General features: G+C 44.6%; 1 long non-coding RNA gene across 1 annotated transcript in view; it reads right to left on the bottom strand.

Moving 5' to 3' along the window:
• The window catches only part of LOC132647984 (uncharacterized), a 30699-nt gene extending 23817 nt beyond the window's left edge, over positions 1-6882 (bottom strand). The window contains exons 1-2 of the long non-coding RNA XR_009586324.1: positions 6772-6882; positions 2428-2496 (exon numbers count right to left, since the gene is read on the bottom strand). This is a non-coding gene — a long non-coding RNA (uncharacterized LOC132647984). The remainder of the gene's footprint in view (positions 1-2427; positions 2497-6771) is intronic.
• Between the last annotated feature and the right edge of the window lie 13144 nt (positions 6883-20026).

Here is a 20026-nt window from a genome sequence, read left to right as displayed (position 1 = left end):
CATCTGGCAGCCACCTAGGAGGGGAACAGAGAACTCTAAGGAAGAAAAATAACCCTAGGCACGGTGGCTCGCACTTCTGATCCCAGCATTGGTGAGGCTGAGGCAGGAGGATTTTTGCAAGTTCTATACCAGCAGCTTGGCATACGTAACAAGTTTCAGGTCAGATGGCTACAAAATGCGAGCTTGTCTCAAAAATAAAAATAAATATAACAATAAAAGAAGAAAAAGGAAACAGCAACGAGTCCTCAAAGGTGAAAGTGCAAACAGCCTGAGACCTGTGCTCTGCCTGCCAAGTCATGGCGTTCTGTGGAGCCTGGGACACAGCATCCTGGGGCTTTAGAATGCACACAGTACCCCTGAAGGAGCATTTTCCATGGGCACTTTTCACAAATTCTTTGCTGTATATGAATTATTCTGTGGGGGGGGGGAGGCTAAGGAGCGGGAAACGTTGGTCACATGACCATAATACTGACACTTGAATCAGGAAGATTGTGAGTTCAAGGCTAGCCTGGACCTGACATGCATATTGAGTTTTAAGCCAGCCTGGGCTACATAGTGAGACTCTCTCTTAACCGAAAACAACATAAGTAATCCTAGTACTCAGAAGGCAGAGATAGGGGAATCAAACATTCAAGGTCATCCTCAGTTTACATACTGTTTCCAGGCCAGCTGCATGAGACCCTAACTAGACACACAAATAAATAAATAAATAAATAAGTTATGAAGCAAGTGTTATTTATACCTCCATTTTCCAGTTGGGAAAGCAAAAGCCCAGAGAAGTGGGCTAGTGGCATAGAGGAGCCAGGATTAAAAATGGCTGCCAGGCTCCACAACCCTTGACAGTATTCACTGATTCCATTCTCCCAGTGAAAGCCAAGAACGCTAACCCTAGGTTAAGCCTCGCCTCCCCCCCAACTGACTCTGTGGATTGCAGCGATCTTGCCTCCTCCCTGGTAAGTCATATTTTGGGTTTTCCTTCCTTGAACACAACCAGGCCAATGACAGCAATTCTAAAAGGAGATAAATATAAAAACAAGAAGTGAAACGCTGCAGACACCTGAGCCCCAAGCCTTGCTGCAAGCAGAGAGCCTGCAGAGTCGCTGCACAGCAGAGAGAGTTATGTCCTGTTTAGATAGGCTTTGTTTGCTACATGGCTGCGTATGCAGTGACATGATAGCAAGCCCTGAGGGTCCACAACCCCTTTGATGAGTTAAATACACAAAGGCCTACGTTTTGATGTAATCTGATAGCGTGTAGTTAAGGTCCCGGACAAACTGCCACTGTGAGGAAGTGATAAACCCAGCTTCCTGCTCAGAGCCGCCTGAGATAACACTTTCCATGGACTGACTGGAAGGGGAGAGAGAGAGAGAGAGAGAGAGAGAGAGAGAGAGAGAGAGCAGGGCATGAATGTTACAATTCTGTAGCACTTTAATTTCTTAAAAGGAACTCTTCTGTCCCTAATAAATAACTTCTCTTTTAATGTGGTCCCAGCAACAGCTAAACAAAACTACATTAACAAAAAAAAAAAAAAAAAAAAAAGGACTCATTTATAGGCAGAGTCACTCAAGGTTTCTCTCTTAATGATATCAAAGCCCTGAGTCTCAGATGACTCCTTGGCCCCATCAGGGTCACTGAGGTGTGAAAAGAACTCAGGTGGAAAGAACTGGGGCTGCGGTACCTGGCAAGGTGGTGTCCTCAATCGAACCACTAAAGAGGCCCATTCGGTCTGAACAAACACACACTGGACTAAATGCCAACCTGCCTAGAGGCTGATAGCTATTTCCACAATGCCAAAATAGGGTCAAAGGGGCGATTTCACTGAGTATTTGTGTAGGTTGTGTCATATATAAACAACCAATAAAAGCCAGGTGTGGTGGCACACGTCTAGAATCCCAGGTCTCTGGAGGCTAAAGCAGGAGGATCCAAGTTCAAGGCCAGACGTGTTTCAAAAATAACCAAACAGTCAGTAATCGTAGAATGTGTTGGGTTCTTCTCTGCCAACACATCCATTCATTCCCTCACTCAATAATGTAACAATTTTTTTTTCGTTTAATTTTTTTTTCAGTACTAGTGCTTTTCTCATGTGTTTGGTATGTATGTGTATGTGTATATCCGTGCTCATGGGCATGTGTGTACAGGCATACATACACATGTTTGTTCATGAGTGTGAACATCAGAGGTCAACATCAGGTGACCTTTAGATGTCATCTACCTTGTTTCTTGAAACAAGGTCTTGAAGTGGCCTGGGGCTCACTAGGCTAGCTGGCCAGTTATCCCCAGGCGGGGATCTGCACATCTCTCTCCCCATCGCTGGTATTAGGAAAAGGCCACTACATCTGGCTCTTCTATTTGGGGATCAAATTCAGCTCACCAACTAAGTACCACCTCCCCCCGACTCTACAGAGCAAATCATCACTGAATTCTTACCATGTGCCAGGAAATAGTGGTAAACACAGGGGAAAAAAAAATCTTGTTACTTCAAATTTTCCAGCATACCTAGAGAGACAAACACTGGGGTGAATTCACAAGAAAATGAATAACCTGAAAGCTATTCAGTGCTCTGGAGAAAAAAGGACTGAGCAGTCTGCCTTTGATAGAGGAGTCAGCAAAGATCTAGCCAATGATGCAACGCGGAGGCCTGAATCCTCAGAGCAAGAAAGGGCCCCAGGGGAAAAAACTACAACAGGCAGGCTCTGAGTGGAGAAAGAGTCTATGCCTTTCGGGGATCAAATGAATGAAGAGACAGAAGGAAGGTCACACCAGGCTGGAAAGTAAGGAGAAACCAGATCTCACAGGACCTGTAGACCACATGCAGGAGCTGGATTTTAGTCTTAAGACCTGGTGAACATTTCACTAATTCCTTTTTTTTTTAAATGTGTGTGGTGTGTGTATGTATGTGTGTATGCATGTATTGTGTTTGGTTGTTTGTGTGTGTGTTCTGATGTACTTACACAAATGCACACACATGTATAAGGAAGTCAGAAATTGGCATAGGGTGTCTTCCTTGATCATTCTCCCTGTTGTACATTGAAGTCTGGTTTCTCACTTGAATCTGGAGCTTGCCAATTCAGCTCTTGTGGCTAGCCAACTGACTCACCTGTCTCTACCTCCTGAGCACTAGAATGACAAGACAGGCCATCACACTGCCAGCATTTACATGTGTGCTGGGAACCCAAACTCCAGTCTTCATCTTGCATGGCAAATGCTTTCCCATTGAGCCACTTTCGCAGATCTACATCCCAGATTCCGCTAACCTCTCACAGCATTCTGTCTTCTAGGCTTCCTGGTGTTAAACCTCCCAAATTATGTAGCAGCTCTAACATCTTTCAGGAGAAACAGAAATCAAATTCTTCCAGGAATCTGGGGCATCAACGTTTTCCACTAAGTTCGGTCTGTTTAGCGAAACCTCTAAGTACGATGGGAATGAAATCAGGGCTATTACAAAAACCAAAAAAAAAAAAAAAACCTATGCAATTAAATCACATGCCGTTTTGTTATTTTAATGTGGTTCTAGAGTCACAGGGTTCTTATATCTAGATAGGACTTTGGTAGTCAGGCAAGCCTTTCTTTCCTATTTTACAAGGGAAGTGATGGGAGGCCAGAAAGCACACTGGCTTATCTCCTAATTCCAAGTAGAGTCTGCCATCAAATCACTGTTTCTGAAGAGCAAACAGTGCTCCCTCTGAGGCTAGGGCTCAGAACTCAGAATCTGTGTGCAGGTTGCTACCTGGCCTCCGGTCCATCCCTGCCTCCCAGGCTCACTCACTGAGGCATCCTCGATGAGGCCCTGACCTGACTCTGCCTTCCCCAGTCTCCTGCTCAACTTTCCTTCACTGAAGCTTCCATATTACGCCTTTTGACATTACTCTTTTGAGGCCATTGTGGTGGGCCAATGCTGAAAGCCTCTCTGGCTTTTCCCAGAGGGTCTGAGAACCTGGGCGTCCAAGAGCAAATCCAGGTACAAGTGCAGCCATTTTGAGCTTTCTCTGTGGGTTGCTGCTATTCTAAAATCAAGACTCCTACATCTCTGAAAACATACTCTTTGTAAGGCCCTTAGGCAATCCGTACCTCACCTCAAGGGATTCTGAAGGGCTGGGTGTGAATGGAGGTTTTCTTTTCATTCTGAGACTCCTACCAAGGGCCCCTGGACACCTTCAAAGGAAGTTAACAAAATAACCAAAAGGCCCAGTACCCACAGAAGCCATCGGACACTACCTTTGCTGTTCAGGTCGCTTTGCACGTGTGTGTTGGGGGTGTGTACACACATGCATGTGTGCACACGTGGAAGCCAGAGGTCTGCCTCACCTGTCACTCCTTAGGTACTGTCCATCCTGGGTTTTGATAGAGTCTTCCACTTGGCTGGCTGGTCACGGAGTTCTGGGGATACCCCTCTCTCTGCTTCCCCGAAGGCACTATCATACCCAGCTTTGTTACACAGTTCTGGGAACTGACCTCAAGCCCTCCTGCTAGCATGGCAAACACTTGACCAACTGAGATTTTCCCACAGACCCCTGAGGCAACTTTTCTGATCTCTGTCTGTTATTCAGTTGACCTTAAGCACAATCCTTTATCCCTCTGGGCCTCTATTTCCCTTTAGAGCAGTGGTTCTCAGTTTTCTTGGTGTTGCGACCCTTTAATATAGTTCCTCATGTTGTGGTGACCATAAAATTATTTTTGTTGTTTTTATAACTGTAGTTTTGTTACTGTTATATGTAAATATGGTATACGAATATCTTATATGTGACCCCTGCAAAAGGGTCATTCATCCCCCCCAGAGGGGCGCTGACCCACATGTTAAGAGCCTCTGCTTTAGATGATGGCCTGGCCTTCACATGGCTAGTTTCCACAAGCCAAAAACATTTGGAGTCTCAACAGAAGTTCCCTCTAATACCATACTTTCTAAAACAAAAAGGCAAGGCAGCAAGGAGGGGGAGAAAGGAAGAAATGAGATGAGAGTGAGTGAGAGGGAGAGAGAGGGGATAAAATAGAAAAGAGAAACAGTTAATGAACAAAAACTAGGAACGGAAGCCAGGGGAAGCTGTGCTTTCTGAATCTTAACTACAATACCTTGAGTTTTCTGTTGTGAATTGATGCTTAGTTAGCTTTCAAAACAGCCTAGCAGAGACCACCGAGAGCCCTTCCAATACTCTGAATCTGAATTGGGAAAAGTCTTGTATGCTAGCCACTTCTGTTTGAGAAAGTGAAGGAAATGCCAACAGAAAAGGTGTTAGAGTGGTGCTTTTCCTTTTAAACCTAAAATGCTTTCTATTTGGAGTATTTTTTTTTAAGTTGTTGAAATTTGTGAAAAGTGTTTAACCCATCGCCTAACATTCACTAACATTTAGCAAGTGTTTGATAAATGCTGGTCCTGCTTCTAGGAAAAGAGATTTTTGTTTTGTTTTGTTTTGTTTTTCAAGACAGGGTTTCTCTGTGTAGCCTTGGCTGTCCTGGATTTGCTTTGTAGACCAGGCTGCCCTTGAACTCACAGGCTGCCTCTGCCTCCCGAGTGCTGGGAGCAAAGATGAGTGCCAGCATGCCCAGTGCAAAAGAGAATTCTTGACACAGACATTGGAAAGCCTGAATTCTAGTGTTCTCTGTGGCCATGGTAAACAACCTCACTGCCTGCTGTTATTTATTTATTATTATTATTATTATTTATTGCAATGTATTCACTTTGTGTCCCAGCTGTATCCCCCTCCCTCATATCCTCCCAGACCCACCCTCACTCCTCCTCTCCCCCTTATGCCCCTACCCAAGACCACTGATAAGGGCGATTCTCCTCCCCTACTATGACCCTAGCCTATCAGGTCTCATCAGGACTCGCTGGGGACCCTCTTTTTCTGTGATCAAAGAGCAGCCAACCGACTGTCCCTGCTCTCCTTACTAGGGAACCCCCATGAAGACTGAGCTGCCCATGGGCTACATCTGAGCAGTCGTCTGGGTCCTCTCCATGCATGGTCCTTGGTTGATTCATCAGTCTCTGCAGGAACCCATGAGCCCAGATTTTTGGCTCTGTTGGTCTCCTTGCAGAGTTCCTGTCCCCTCCAGGTCTTTCTATCTCTCTCTTCTTCCATAAGTCTCCCTGAACTCTGCCCAATGTTTGGCCATGGGTCTCAGCATCTGCTTCTACCCCCTGTTGCCTTCTGTAAGTTCAGCTGAACCAGATGGTCTGAAGAGCTTCCCCAGCTGGCCTTCTGTAGATTTTTCTAATACATTAGTGCCTCTATGTTCAAACTGAATTATTTTTGTGGAAAGAGTTTTTCACATCTTGTTATGAATCACTTATAGACCAAATGTGGGCTCATCCTCCGTATCACAAGTGCAAGGCCAGCATAGGATACTTAGCAATTCCCTGCCTCAAAAAACCTGACTGTGTAAATCTTTAAAAAACAAAAAACCTGAATGAATTCAGGCATGGCAGCACATGCCTTAAATCCCAGCACTTAGGAGGCAGAGGCAGGCAGATCTCTGTGAGTTCAAGGCTAGCCTGTTTTACATAGTGAGTTCCAGGATAGCTATGGATACATAGTGAGACTTATCTAAAAGAAGAAAAAAAGTCTGAATAAATAAAAAAAAGTGACCTGCTTTACAGAGCACGTTCCTCTTCTTCCCTAAATTAATGAGTTTGGGAGCATTAAAATCAGAAAAGGGTAAATGGGGTTAATATTTGCCTAAGAGATGATTTGTGGGGACAGACTTGGAGGGATCTAGTTCCAATACGGCCTGTGACCATCAGGACTGTCAGCTTCCCCAGACTCCACCCACTCTTACCAGCATTTGCAGCATCCTCTGAAGAGGAGACACTTCCTACAACCAGAGGTCCAGCGTTCTGTAGATTGTCAATTCCCTGAAGCCTTTTCTTCAAATCGTGTTGCTTTGCTGTCCCAAACACTGTCAACACTTTTGTTCTAAGCTTCATGTGCCCATCAATTCTCCAAAAGGAAGGGAGGGAGGAGCGAAGCCATTGTGTAACGTAAAAAAAAAAATTGGCAAATCATATGAAAACACATTCTTAAAACAGCTCTCATTTCGAAAAAACAAAACAAAATGCATGAACTGTTTTCTGTTTCATGACTAACAGTGATTCACAGCGACAGGGAGGTATTTTGGCCATATCTATATAAAACAAGTACTGAAACAGCCAACTGAAAAATAAAGAAAAAAAGAACTCCATTAGAAAAACAAACCTTGGTTAAGTACCTTCCCTCTAAAAGACACTGAATTTTGCCTCAAAAAAAAAAAAAAAAAAAGGACAAGTCGTTATGTGCCAGACTAATCTGTCCGGGTTTTAACCACGGTGAGTGTCTTTGCCTTTTCTTATCATTCGCCACTTGTGGCTGTTGAGCACTTGAGATGTGACTGCGTTAAATGCTCACTGGATTGAGACAAAAAATAATGGTCTCGGGGCGCCATTCCGCTGGCAGAGAGCTTGCCCAGCAGACAGGAAGGAGCCCGGGGTTTGTTCTGCAGCACAGCGTACTCGTGGCTGTGGTGGTCCGCGCTCAGGAGGCTCGAAAGCTCATCCAAGTCAGAAGAGAAGGCAAGAGTCCATCTCACAATGGGGGTCGGGGCTGAGGAAAAGGGGAGGAGCTGGAGAGATGCCTCAGCGGGTCAGAGCTCTTGCTGTGAACGCCAAGGACCTGAGCTCTCAGTGCTCACATAGAAAGCAGAGGAGGTTTGTGGCTCCGTGCCTGCCTGTGAGCCGAGCACTGGGGGGCAAGATGGGCAGGTCCCAGGGCCGCCCTGGACATCCAGAGTAAAGCTGAGACACTGAACCTTTGATTCAGTAAGAGGCCTTGTCTCAAAGCCGAAACAGGGAGAGTGATGGAGGGATGCACCCGTCCTCTGTGTCCTCAGCACACTCTCACAGAGGTGTGTACACCTGCATACTCACATCCGTGTGCCACACACACACACACACACACACACACACACACTTATAATTATTATTATAATTTAAAAAGAATCTTATCCATACTTAAAGAAATGCAACAGAGACAAGAAATGGGAAATAGTAAGTTTGGTGACATTCACTAATGGTGCTGATGTAGTGAAACAGGCTTTTAATATACTGCTAGTGAGATTATAAATCGGCACAAGCTCTCTGAAAACACAACCTGACTAATAACCATCAAACTTTAAAACTGTTTGAGATTTTTTTTTAATTTTTGTTTTTACGTGTATGCATGTTCTGCCGGCATACTGTATGTCTGCGCACCGCATGCATGCAGCAGTGCCCATGGAGGCCTGAGGAGGGCGCTGGATCCTGGTGCTGCAGACAGCGCCAACCTGTCTTGTGGGTGCTGGGAACCGATCCCTGGTCTTCTGGAAGAGTGTCCACGACTGTTCGCTGCTGACCGTCTCACCAGACTCTTATCAAACTTTATAGTGCACCTCGTACTCATCATTTCTGTACATATGGCAGCCTGACACATTCATACAAGAATCTCTCATGGAGGCTAAATGAAAGAAACTGTTGTAAGGGCTCAGAAGTGATGAATTGGCCAAAAGTTCATACTGTGCTTCCAAAAAAAAAAAAATTACTGGTAGTCTCAATTGTCATAACATAAAAATTATAGATGTATAATTCATCTTAATAAATGAGAAATCACACCGTAGGAATTTGTGGTTTACTCAAAATTACCTAAAATTATGTTTTCTGCCATCAGATGAAATAAAAGTTTTAATCAGTCATTAATTTCACAACAGAGAAAATGATAAATTTATATTTTTCTTGATCAGTTGAATTTGGCTAATGTTGGTTGTCAATTTGACACACCTCACGAGAGGGACCAACAGTTGGAGAATCGCCTCCATCAGTTGGCCTGCAGGGCATTTTCTTGATTGCTAATTGACATAGCTGGGTGGTCCCGGGTAGTTTAAGAAAGCTGGACAAACACAAGCAGGTGAGGCAAGCTGGTAAGCCGTGTTCATCCGTGGTCTCTGCCTCAGTCCCTCCCTTGACTTCCTGTCCTAGCTTCCTTTCGTGATGGATTGTACGTAAACCTTTCCTCCCCAATTTGTTTTTGGTCAATGTTCTATCAAAATTAAAGTAGGACAAGGAGCCTCCGTTATCCATACAAGCAAGATATATTGCAGAGGGCAGAAGCAGAAAGCATCTCATGTAAGGACATGGCACTCACTAAGTTCCCAATAGAGGCTGGCTATTATTATCATTGTTAGTCACAGTAATTCAAGTTTTCCAGGTATGGTGAAGCACGGGAGGCTGAGGCAGGAAGGCTGTGAGTCTGAGCCCAGCTCGGCTACATTGTGAAATGCTGTAAATAATAATAATAATCACCATCATCATCATCATTATCATTTTGAGCCTAAGATGCAAAATAAATGTACGGAGTGACAGCAGAGAAAAAGGAGAAAGAGAGCTGTGTGGTGGCTGGTGAAGCAGTGTAATTAACAGCATTCGGTGAGGAGGAAGGGGTGGGGCAGTGGTGATGCCGAGCTAAACCCTCTATTAGCCAAATGGACCATGGAGCCAGTTTGAGACTGGAAAACTCATGAGAAACAGTACTTCTGAGGAAAATATAAATCCAATTTGGACATTATAAATTTAAAGGGGCCTAAAATCATCTAAAGATTATCAGCTGGGTTTCTAGCTCAGATGCTCCAAAATTCCATGGCAAAGCCTTTTGGGTACCCTCAGTTGTAAGGTGTTATAAAGGACGAAATTTCTCGACAGAGGCCAAGGACAGGACTGAGGGAAAGAAAGCAAGTCTGGAAGGTTGGGTGATAACGGTTCAGAACATCATCACGTGAACTTCCTTGGAAATGGGAATAATGCAGGTTTCAGTCAGCTAAGATAATGCTCTTAGGTAAGGGTTAGGCCTCTCTGACTGGTATCCTTATAAAGAGAAGACTGGCACAGAGGCAAAGAGCAGCATTGGAAGATGGAGGCAGAGGTCAGGGCAATGCTTTTACAAGCCATGGAACCAATCGCACTATCCCATTGATCGCCCTCTTCTGACCTCCAGTGATGGCAGCTCCAGAAAACCAGGACAAGATGACAGCACCAAGTCAGGAGCAAAAAGCTTCAAAGGTCAAGGCTGACAAGTCAGATGCTCTGAGACCAAGAGAAAATGGCTCCGGTAAGGCAATGGGGTCACTGGTGGCCTTGAGAAGAACACACAGTAATAGAGTAGGAGAAGTAGAAGCCAGGTGGCCACGTTCACATGGTAATCCAACAGCATGACAAGTGCGCCATTGTGGAAACCCTTCAGATGCCTGCAGCCTCAGCCAACATCTTGACTGACTTCAGGACTGACCCCAAAGCCACAGCCACCCAGGCCAACTTCCAAATTCAACCCACAGAGGTTACAATGTGTCTGTTGTTTTTTTTTAATATAATAAGATAAAAACTAACACATTGGGATTGGACAAAACCTACAGAAGGAAAAGAGCCCAAGAGAAAGCACAAGAATCATATCCACCCATTCCCAGACCCAGGAATCCTTAAAACACACACACACACACACACACGCACAAACATACACAAAGCCGGGGCTGGAGAGATGGCTCAGGGGTTAGGAACTTGTATTGTTCTTGCAGAGGACATGAGTTCGACTCCCAGCACCCACATCAAGCAGTTTACAACTGGTTGTAACTCCGGCTCCAAGGGATGTTCCTAACCTCAGGTACATGCACATATACATGCACACACATGTGTACATGGAAATAAATAATAAAAAAAATATTTTTAAAAGTAGTAACAACCAGGCATGGTGGCACACTCCTGTGATCCCAGCACTCAGGGAGACAGAGGCAGGCAGAGCTCTGTGAGTTTGAGCCAGCCAAGGCTACACAGAGAAACCCTGTCTCAGAAAACAACAACAACAACAACAAAACACTAAGTTGAAAGCCATAATATATACAGAGAGGCCTTGCGCATGCTGCTTCAGTCTGAGAGTTCATATGAGCTTTGCTCATGTTGACTTAGAAGTCCTAAGTCAACATGTTTCTTGGTGTCCTCTATCCTCTGTCTCTTATACTCATCCCCTCTTCAAGGGATTCCCTGAGTCCTGAGGGAAGGAATTTTTTTATTTGAGATATACCATTTTGAGCTGAGTGTTCCAACATCTCTCACCCTCTGCATAGTGTCTGGCTGTGGGTCTCTGTATTCATTCCTATCTGCTGCAGGAGAGAGCTTCTCTGATGGTGGCTGAGCAAGGCACAGATCTGCTTCTTCGGCTGGAGTCTTTGGCTGGTGGTGTTTTAAGCCACTAAATTCTAAGGTCATTTATAATACAGGAGCAGGCATGGTGAGAGATGAGATAAACACAGTCCTTGTCCTCGTTCTGACAACAATAACCTGGTACTGAACAAATGTATAAATAATGGGAGTAAAAGCATGCCACTCAACAAATTTTAAAAGGAAGAAAGAAAGCAGGAAGGAAAGGAGGGAATCACGGAAAGAAAAAAGGGAAATGGCAGAAAAATGAAAATAATTAGACAAACACTGACAAAATCTACTTGGTTTGAAGCTTAAAAGGAGTATTTATGATCTGGTATATCTGATTCTAGTATCCCAGTGTAAAATGTTAGGATTTCCCACCAACATAAAGGGAATGAAACTTGTTGTGTTACTCTACTGGTTGTGACTAGAAAACTGATTTGGAGTTACTTTGTGAGTTGGAACCCAGGCACAGTGGCACATGCCTGTGATTCCCAGAACTTGGGAGGCAGAGGGAGGCGGATCACTGTGAGTTTGAGGCCAGCCTGGTCTACAAAGTGAGTCCAGAACAGCCAAGGCTACACAGAGAAATTCTGACTCAAGAAAGGAAGAAAGAAAGACCCAGTACAGTATTTTCAGGTCAGTGGGTTCTATGGTGTCTTAGTTATTTTTCTATTGCTGTGATAAAACATTATGACCAGGGCAATTTATAAAAGAAAATGTTTAATTTGTGCTTTCTAGTTTAAGGTTTCGAGTTCTCTGATGGCAGAGCAAAGGTGGCAGGAACAGCTGAGAGCTTATCTTGAACCACGAATAGGAGGCAGAGGCATGGGCATGGCACAAGTCCACCCCCAGGGACACACCTCCTCCAACAAGGCCACACCCCCTAATCCTTCCCAAAGAGTTCCACAGTCTGAGGGACCAAGTATTCAAATAAACGAGCCTGTAAGGGCCATTCTCATTCAAACTACCACACAAGGCAGCACAATCCTCTCACAAACCTTGATGAACGGCAAGCAGAAACCAGGGCCCTCCAGAGGCACCCTGGTGTGCTGGAGGAAGCAAAAGCCAGAAGTTGTGTGTGGGTCTCCAGGAAGAGAGAAGCGCAGAGGCAGCCTGATAGCTGTGGTTCGTGCAGACCAAATGGACTGGAGGTTTGCCATGAGGCTAAGTATGTCTCCTTTTTAGTTACACTAATCAGCTGAGTGGCTCTAATCACTGAATCCAACCACTAAACCATTGCAACCTCCCACTTTGCCTCCTGCCTGCAGTGTGTGCCCTGTCCTGTGCACCCCACTTTCGAAACCTCAGGAATCTCCCCTCAGCCACCTCGCCCCTTTTCTGCATTTCCCCATCCCTCGGGCACCTCAGTCGAACTGCACTTGCCTTTTCATCACTGCCCTCTTTAGATCCATGTGGGTAACTCAAAATCCTGAGGTCCCCTCATGTAACTTACTTTTTCAACCTTCAAAACCCTTTGTCCAAGTTGTTCCAACCACTGGAAAGCCCATCCCTCCACTCATCTCACTTCTTTTATTCTTGCTTCACAAGGAGTCTTAAGTGTGTTTCCACATGTCACTTACATATCCTTCAATTAATATGACATTGGAGTTAGAATGGCACTGGGGTTCTTTAACTCAGGCATGGTTGGGTCACCTCTAGAGGAATAAAATCTTGAGATATGCCTCATTGTCTTTTAGGAGATGGACACAAATGGTTAATTCAAACTGACCCCATTTGCCTCACCAGACCTATTCTGGGATACTTCTTTGCTCTCAATGTTTCAGTCACAGGGGACAACTTTCAGTTCCCTAAAAGTACTGAGCTCTCTAGCCTTGAGGCCCCACACTTGCAATTTCTGCCTCTCCCTCAGTCCACTGCCTTTGCCAAGTAAACTCCTGTGCATCCTTCTAGACTCAGATCAAACCTCAGCTCCGAATATAAAGCTATAACCTCCTCAGACCAAGCCTCATATGCCTGGTATCCTTCATGGTCTTCCTGTTCTCTATATGTCCTTCCACTGGCCTGATTTCATAAGTACGTAAGCATCTTAATTAGGGTTATCATCTTTGTGGTAAAACTCCATGACCAAAGCAACTTGAGGAAGAAAGGGTTTATTTGGCTTACACTTCCACATCACTGTTCATCATCAAAGGAAGTCAGGATGATGGGAACTCAAACAGGGCAGGAACCTGGAGGCAAGAGTTGATGCAGAGGCCACGGAAGGGTGCTGCTTAGTGGCTTGCTCCCAGGAGCACCAGATCAGGAACAGCCCCACCCACAGTGAGCTGAGCCCTCCCCTATCAATCACTAATTAAACAAATGCCCTACAGGCTTGCTTGCCATCTGATCTTTTGAAGGCATTTTCTTAATTGAGGCTCCCTCCTCTCTATCGACTCCAGCTTGTGTCAAGCTGACATGAAACTATCCAGGACAATAAGGAATATATAATTATTTGAGGTTAGAAAGACTGGCTGCGTGGTTACGGCATACGGATACAGTAGGAGCTGCCTAGCAAATTTTGGAAAGAAGGAAGGAAGGAGAAATCAGACAAAGAGAAAAGAAAGGGAAATGGCAGGGGAAATCTAGATGGTCCAAAGCCTAGCGGTATTTGTGAGATGGCGGTGCATTTGACTCCCAATTATCTTCAAGGCGTGCTAAGTTTTCCTTGGAGCCTACAGTTTCCATACCCTCCTGTCTTCTCTGCTTTCCTGGGTTAGCATTACACTGAACTACAAGTGGCTGACCCCAGAGCTTCAGTGAATGGGCTTTGGTTGTTCTCCTGTGACTAAAGTCTTGAGGTCTGACTGCAGCAGCTGTCTGAGGAAGAGGCCTCACTCCCCTGCAGCTTCTTTCCCTGTCACTCTTGGTGGCCTGACTTTCTTCCTCAGCAGCTGGGTGCTGCCCGCCTCACAGGGTCCGAGTTTCCAGGCAGGAAGAAGCGGAAGTGTAAAGGACAGGACACATGTGCCAATTGCACACGTCGTTTTGTTAAGAAAACAATGGCCTTCCTGGAAGCGCCCCACGCAGGAAACTTCCACTTATCTCTCACTGACCAGACCTGGACTGTGAACATTCCAGATTTAAGAGGTTCAGTGAGATGCTTGTTCTTAACAGGGTGTGGGCGCCCTGAGCACAACTGGAGCTCTGTCAGTGAGCAAAGGGGGCCAGTTTCCAGGGTCTACGACACTGCTGCTCAGGCAAACACACTAACTCAGTTCCAAAGCTCTGGCTCAGCTCAGAAGCCTACAGGGAAATGATCACTTCTCAAACTTAGATTTTATTTTTGAGTAAACAAAGATGCAGGCTCTGTGTGTGTGTGTGTGTGTGTGTGTGTGTGTGTGTGTGTGTTCCCAAGCCATGCAAATGAAAAAGAAATGGAAGTAGTCCATCAAATAAACGGTCGGTGTATCCGTAACTTATTTATATCTATTTAAATCAAACATGAAAGAGCTTTTCTGCCTTGAAATATCATTCCTATTAGGGTTCACAGTCTGTCTTAAGGATCCCCTTTCAGGAAAGTAAGTCACTAGGAAGCTAGGAGTGTGTTAAGAACATACAGCTCCTTGACTGTATTAGTTTCCTTCCCATCCTTCATGCAGATATTTGTTCAGTTAGGAAGAAAACAAGTGAGACTCCCCATCAGTCAGTTATGCTGTGAGCTAGGAAGTCATAGAGCAATATAACAAGAATTCAGAATGCAAAAGAATAGGTCTAGCAAGATGTTCAGTAAAGCCTTTGCTGTGCAAACCTGGTGACCTGAGTTCCATTCCTAGAATTCACATAAAGGTACACATGAAGAGAGAACTAACTTCCCAAACTTATCCTCTGATCTCTCTCTCTCTCTCTCTCTCTCTCTCTCTCACACACACACACACACACACACACACACACACACACACACACATACACACACACACTCCCCTGTAATAATGAAATAATGATAAGAATAGTTAGTTGTTTTTAGTTAAGAGTACAAGGAATGGACTAGGGTAAGGCTCAGTGGTGGAGTGCTTCCCTCGAATGTATGAAGAGTTCTTGGCTGAGTTCCAGGAACACGCCCTCTGAGGGCGGGGGAAGAGGTGCAATAATTTATGAGGGGAAAGGTTTTCTCCGCAAGGAAATGATACATTTGCTAACTTACACAAGGGCTGATGAAGGATGAAGTAAAGATGATAAAAAACAGGACATGCCTTAGTGGGAGGAACTCGTTTTCAGCTGGTGTCATTGCCTTGATTAACTCACTTCATCAAACACGGATTAGCCAACCCCTATGTGCCAGGAATTCCAGTGGAGGCTGGCTCTCTCCTCTGCCTTGCCGGGTTGGGGATGGAGGAAATAGTTTCACAAGACAAAAACTTCGTAGAACACATAAGCATTTTACAAATAAAGATGTTATGGTCTGGAAAATTAAAACCATTCTCTATTGTAACCAGTTGTTATGACTGAAGGTAAAAATCACCCCCTCACCCGCCACCGCTTCCTGCTTTGAACACTTATTTCCTAGCTGATGGAGTTATTGTGGGACTATTCACAACTTTTAGGAGATGGGGCGGAAGTAGACTCCTAGAGCTGGGCCTTTGGAGGCCTCATCTGGCCCCTGTTACCTGACATAATCTCTGCTTCCTGGTCTGCCATGATGTGAGTAGCCTCCTCCACACACTCCCACTGCAGTGGAATGAACTACCCCACCATGCCTTCCCCTCCCACCCCAATGAACTAAAACCCTCTTAACACATGATCCAAATAAATATTTCCTCCCTTCAGCTGTTTCTATCAATCGCAACAGTTCAATTTTCCATGGTGACAACAGCGCAAATATAATTAATGCCTAAGTTAACAGACAAAGGCTGAGTTTTCATGGCCTTGAATGCATTGATCACCAGAGCAAGACAAAGGCATTGCCTAGGAAAGAATCTATCACCTTCTGGGACAGTTTTGTTGTTGTTTGTTTTTGTTTTTGCAAAATGGATGGGTTTCTGTATCATTGCTACCATTTCATTTGGTTTTTGGAACTGACTTTATGCAAAGTCAAGCCATACAAAAAGATCATCTCTGACTGTCAGGTGTATGTGTGAGCTTTGTCTGTTGTTACCAATCGTGTGTCAGCTGATGGCTGACAGTTCCTCTCCGTGATGTCTGCTAGAGCTACCGAATGCTGATCATTCTACTCTCTCCCACAGATGTCTCCCCGTGGCTTCCCTGTGCGTGCACACCAGGCTGATCTTTGGTTGATAATGCATGGTTCTGGGATGCCCTGCTGTCACGTCAGATGTCACAGCTCACAAATGCCTCTGTGAGGTTCAGAAAAAAGGTAGTGATGTTCATGGCCTGACTGTTTGGAAGGAAAAGGTCTGGGCTGGTGTTTGCTCCTCTGCTGTTTACTGTGTGACCTTTGTAAAATAATTTCCCAACGTTGAGCCTCAGGTTCATTGTGTGTGTATTCAGTGTTTTGATTATTACAGGCTGAGGGCAATTCTTTTCTGCTTCAGTCTATCTGTGTTCTGTGTGATTCTTGTACTTTGATAAGCATCTCCTTCTTTAGGTTAGAGAAATTTTCTCCTGTAATTTTGTTGAAAATCTTTTCTGTGCCTTTGATCCAGTTTTCTTCTCCTTCCTGTATTCCTATTACACTTAGATTTGGTCTTTTCATAGTGTCCTGGATGTCTGTGGTGGGATTTTCTTAGAGTTAACATTTTCTTTGATGGGGGTATCTCTTTTGTCTGTCCTGCATTTAATGCCTAAGATTCTCTCTTTCATTTCTAGTATTCTGTTGGTGAAGGTTGCCTTTGAGGTTCCTGTTCAAGTTCCTTAATTTTTCATTTCCAGATTTTACTCAGCTTGGGTTTTCTTTATTGATTCTATTTCCACTTTCAGGTCTTGAACTAATTTATCCATTTCCTGTTTTAAGGTGTGTGTGTGTGTGTGTGTTTCATAGATTTCTTTAAGTGATTTATTAATTTCCTCTTTAAGGACCTCTATCATATTCATAAAGACTATTTTAAGGTCTTTGTCTTGTGCTTCAGCTATGTCGAAATTCTCAGGGCTACTGTAAGATTGCTGGGTTCGAGTGGAGACATTATTCTAGCTGATCTTGACTGTGTTTTTAGGCTGGTGTGTAGCATCTAGGTTTGGGAAAACTGTATTCTAGGTGCTGACATACTATCTCGTTTTTTGTTGGGTGGGTGTTTTGTTTCTTGGTTTCTGATGCCCTCTCTGCCTCTTAGGAGAGTGTGGCAGCTGTGTGCTGTCTGGTCAGAATTTCTTCTGGGGTCCTTACGGGTGTGGCCAGGGGGGTTCCAGGGAAAATGTGCTTCTAGATACTGTGGGCTGACTCTTCCCAACGGGCACAGGAGGAGCTGGAAAAGTCTGCAGGAGGGAGGACAGCAGGGTGTTCCTCCAGGACAGTCATAGCTCCCTGGGAATGGGGACAGAGAATGAGAAGAGGCCACAACAGGTGGCCTGCCACAGAGCTGGGAATGAGACTGGGGGAGCAGATTTGGGAGCAGAGGGAGAGAAGGTCTGCAGTGAAGCCCTACCTGCCTCCCTTCTGTTGCCTTTCTTTAAGGTGCACAGAGAGATGTCTTGATATATGTCTTTTGATATACATAATGAAATGATGACTATTTCTTTTTTTTTATGACTATTTCATAAGTCAAACAAATCGACTTATCTATTGTTTTATAGTTGCTGTGTGTGTGTGTTAAAAAAAAATCTAAAATCAAGTGGGGCATGGTGGTGCATGCCTTTAGACCCAGCACTTAGGGAGACAAAGAGGCAGGCAGATCGTTGTGAGTTCGTGCATTCAAGGCCAGCCTGGTTGACAAATTGAGTTCAGACAGCCAAGACTACACAGAGAGACCCTGTCTTGAAAAACAAAACAAAATCTAAAATCTACTCTTTGGGAAAACCCCAGCATGCACTAGGGCACTGCTGACTCTGGCACCTTAGCTCTCTAGAGTGTAACTGTAGCCCTGTGCGTTTTGCAAGCCTCTGTGTTACCTGTAAAATGCCAGTCACGACAGGACCTCCCTCACAGGCTGACTGTGAAATTAAATGAAAGAACTTCTATAAAGTGCTTAAAATAGTAAGTGGGAAGTCCAAAACAAATATGAGTTTTATTGCTTTGAGTACAGTGACTTTGTCTTATAAAAAAAAAAAATTATCTGGAGGGGGTCATATAGGCTCCTCAGATTAAAAGGTGAAATAAAATACAATGCTAGCTAAGAGTTACAAACTCTAACTTTTTTCTTTTAACAAAACCATTATTTTACTTGAACCCAAGTTGAAAAATAAGTTCTGCTCATACTGTGATCTTTGGACTGTGGCCATTGCCTCGTAGAGTGTGTTCTGTTGGTTTCCATCACTATAACAAGATAGCAGAAGTAAAGAAATTACAAGGAGAAAAATATTATTTTGACTTATAGTTTCAGAGATTTCAGTGTTATGCTGAGGCCAGAAGCATGGCAGAGGAAATTCGTTTAATTCGTGTTGCTCATAAAGGAGAAAAAAGGAGGGGTTGGGATTCCAACAATTCCTCCAGGGGGCACACCCCTAATGACCTAACTTTCTGCAATGAGGCCCCACCCCTTCCCAGTGGTGCCGCAGTGGCAGTGGTGCCTTTAGCATATGGTGTTTGAGGATATATAAGACCCAAGCCCTAACCTAGAGCCACCCCCTCCTGCCTCAAGCTTTCTACAGAATGTTGTTCTCTATCCTGTTAAAATGAGTATCTTTGATTTTCCAAAATCCTGTGACACCCCACTTCCTGTCCCAGTTCTTTCTGATTTCTGTCCTTTCTTGTAGACAGCTGTGAGGAGATGATCAAATAGAAAACCGTTACGAGATTTTTAAAAATATGTTGTGCCAGCATTTCAGCCGATCAGTGGGGTTGGGAGTCCACCGCTGGTTTGGGGCCTGTAACGACAGTGTGAAGAATAAATGGGTTATTTAGTAAGAAAAAAAAAAAAAGAAAGGAGATTTCCTGATTGCCAATCACACATAATGAGAGCAGCTGACATTTAAGAAAACTGAGGACAACTCCAACTTAAAGGCGACTGAAGAGCTTTTCTCAGCGCTAGGAACAAACTGAGGAACTAGTCAAGCTGGACAGGTGCTCTACTGACGAATTACACTCCCAGCCCCACCCCAGCGTTTCCTTTGAGACCCCCGACTCCTGGAAGACAGGGTCTCACTGTGTGGCACAGGCTGATCTTAAGTTCAGACTTGCGAGTCTCTTGGCTCTGCGTCTAGTGTTGAGACTTACAAGTGTGCTCTACCACACCAGGCTTGGAAATATTTTAATAGTAGCCTGACACTTCTGCTATGGGCCAGGAAACATACCTGGCTGAACACATCTTTCCAGCCAAAACAGACATGCATAAGACAACGATTATATGAACGGCAAGGCGCTCAAGGCCCACTTTTACCACTGGTTACATGACCTTGGGTAACCCAACCGCCAATGTCCCTCCGAATAAAAGTGAGATTAAACACGCCTGCTTTATAGAGCTGAGAAGAGAACAGAACAAAGTGATCTGTGCAAACGGCTCAGGACAACGCCTGCGATGTGTGCACTCGCCACGGGGAAGCTATTAATACTCCGTATGCAAAAACGAAAACAGTGAATGTGTTTCGTACAGAAATCTTCTGGGTTTATTCTTTGAGCGCTACACAGGTGCTGGTGTTTTCTCCATTCTTGTAAGGTGACTAAACCATAACTCTAGCAATGAGGTCTAAGAAATAAGCCAGCTGGAAACTGTCGCCGATTCCCATCCTTTTCAGTTAGGTACCGGCAGGAAGTCCCTCAGGTCTGGCTACGCACCGTTGTAAAGCTTGTGC

The sequence above is a fragment of the Meriones unguiculatus genome, chromosome 1, assembly GCF_030254825.1.
Source record: "Meriones unguiculatus strain TT.TT164.6M chromosome 1, Bangor_MerUng_6.1, whole genome shotgun sequence".
Lineage (NCBI taxonomy): Eukaryota > Metazoa > Chordata > Mammalia > Rodentia > Muridae > Meriones > Meriones unguiculatus.
Note: the sequence above shows the minus strand (reverse complement) of the source record. Positions and strands in the feature narration are given on the sequence as shown.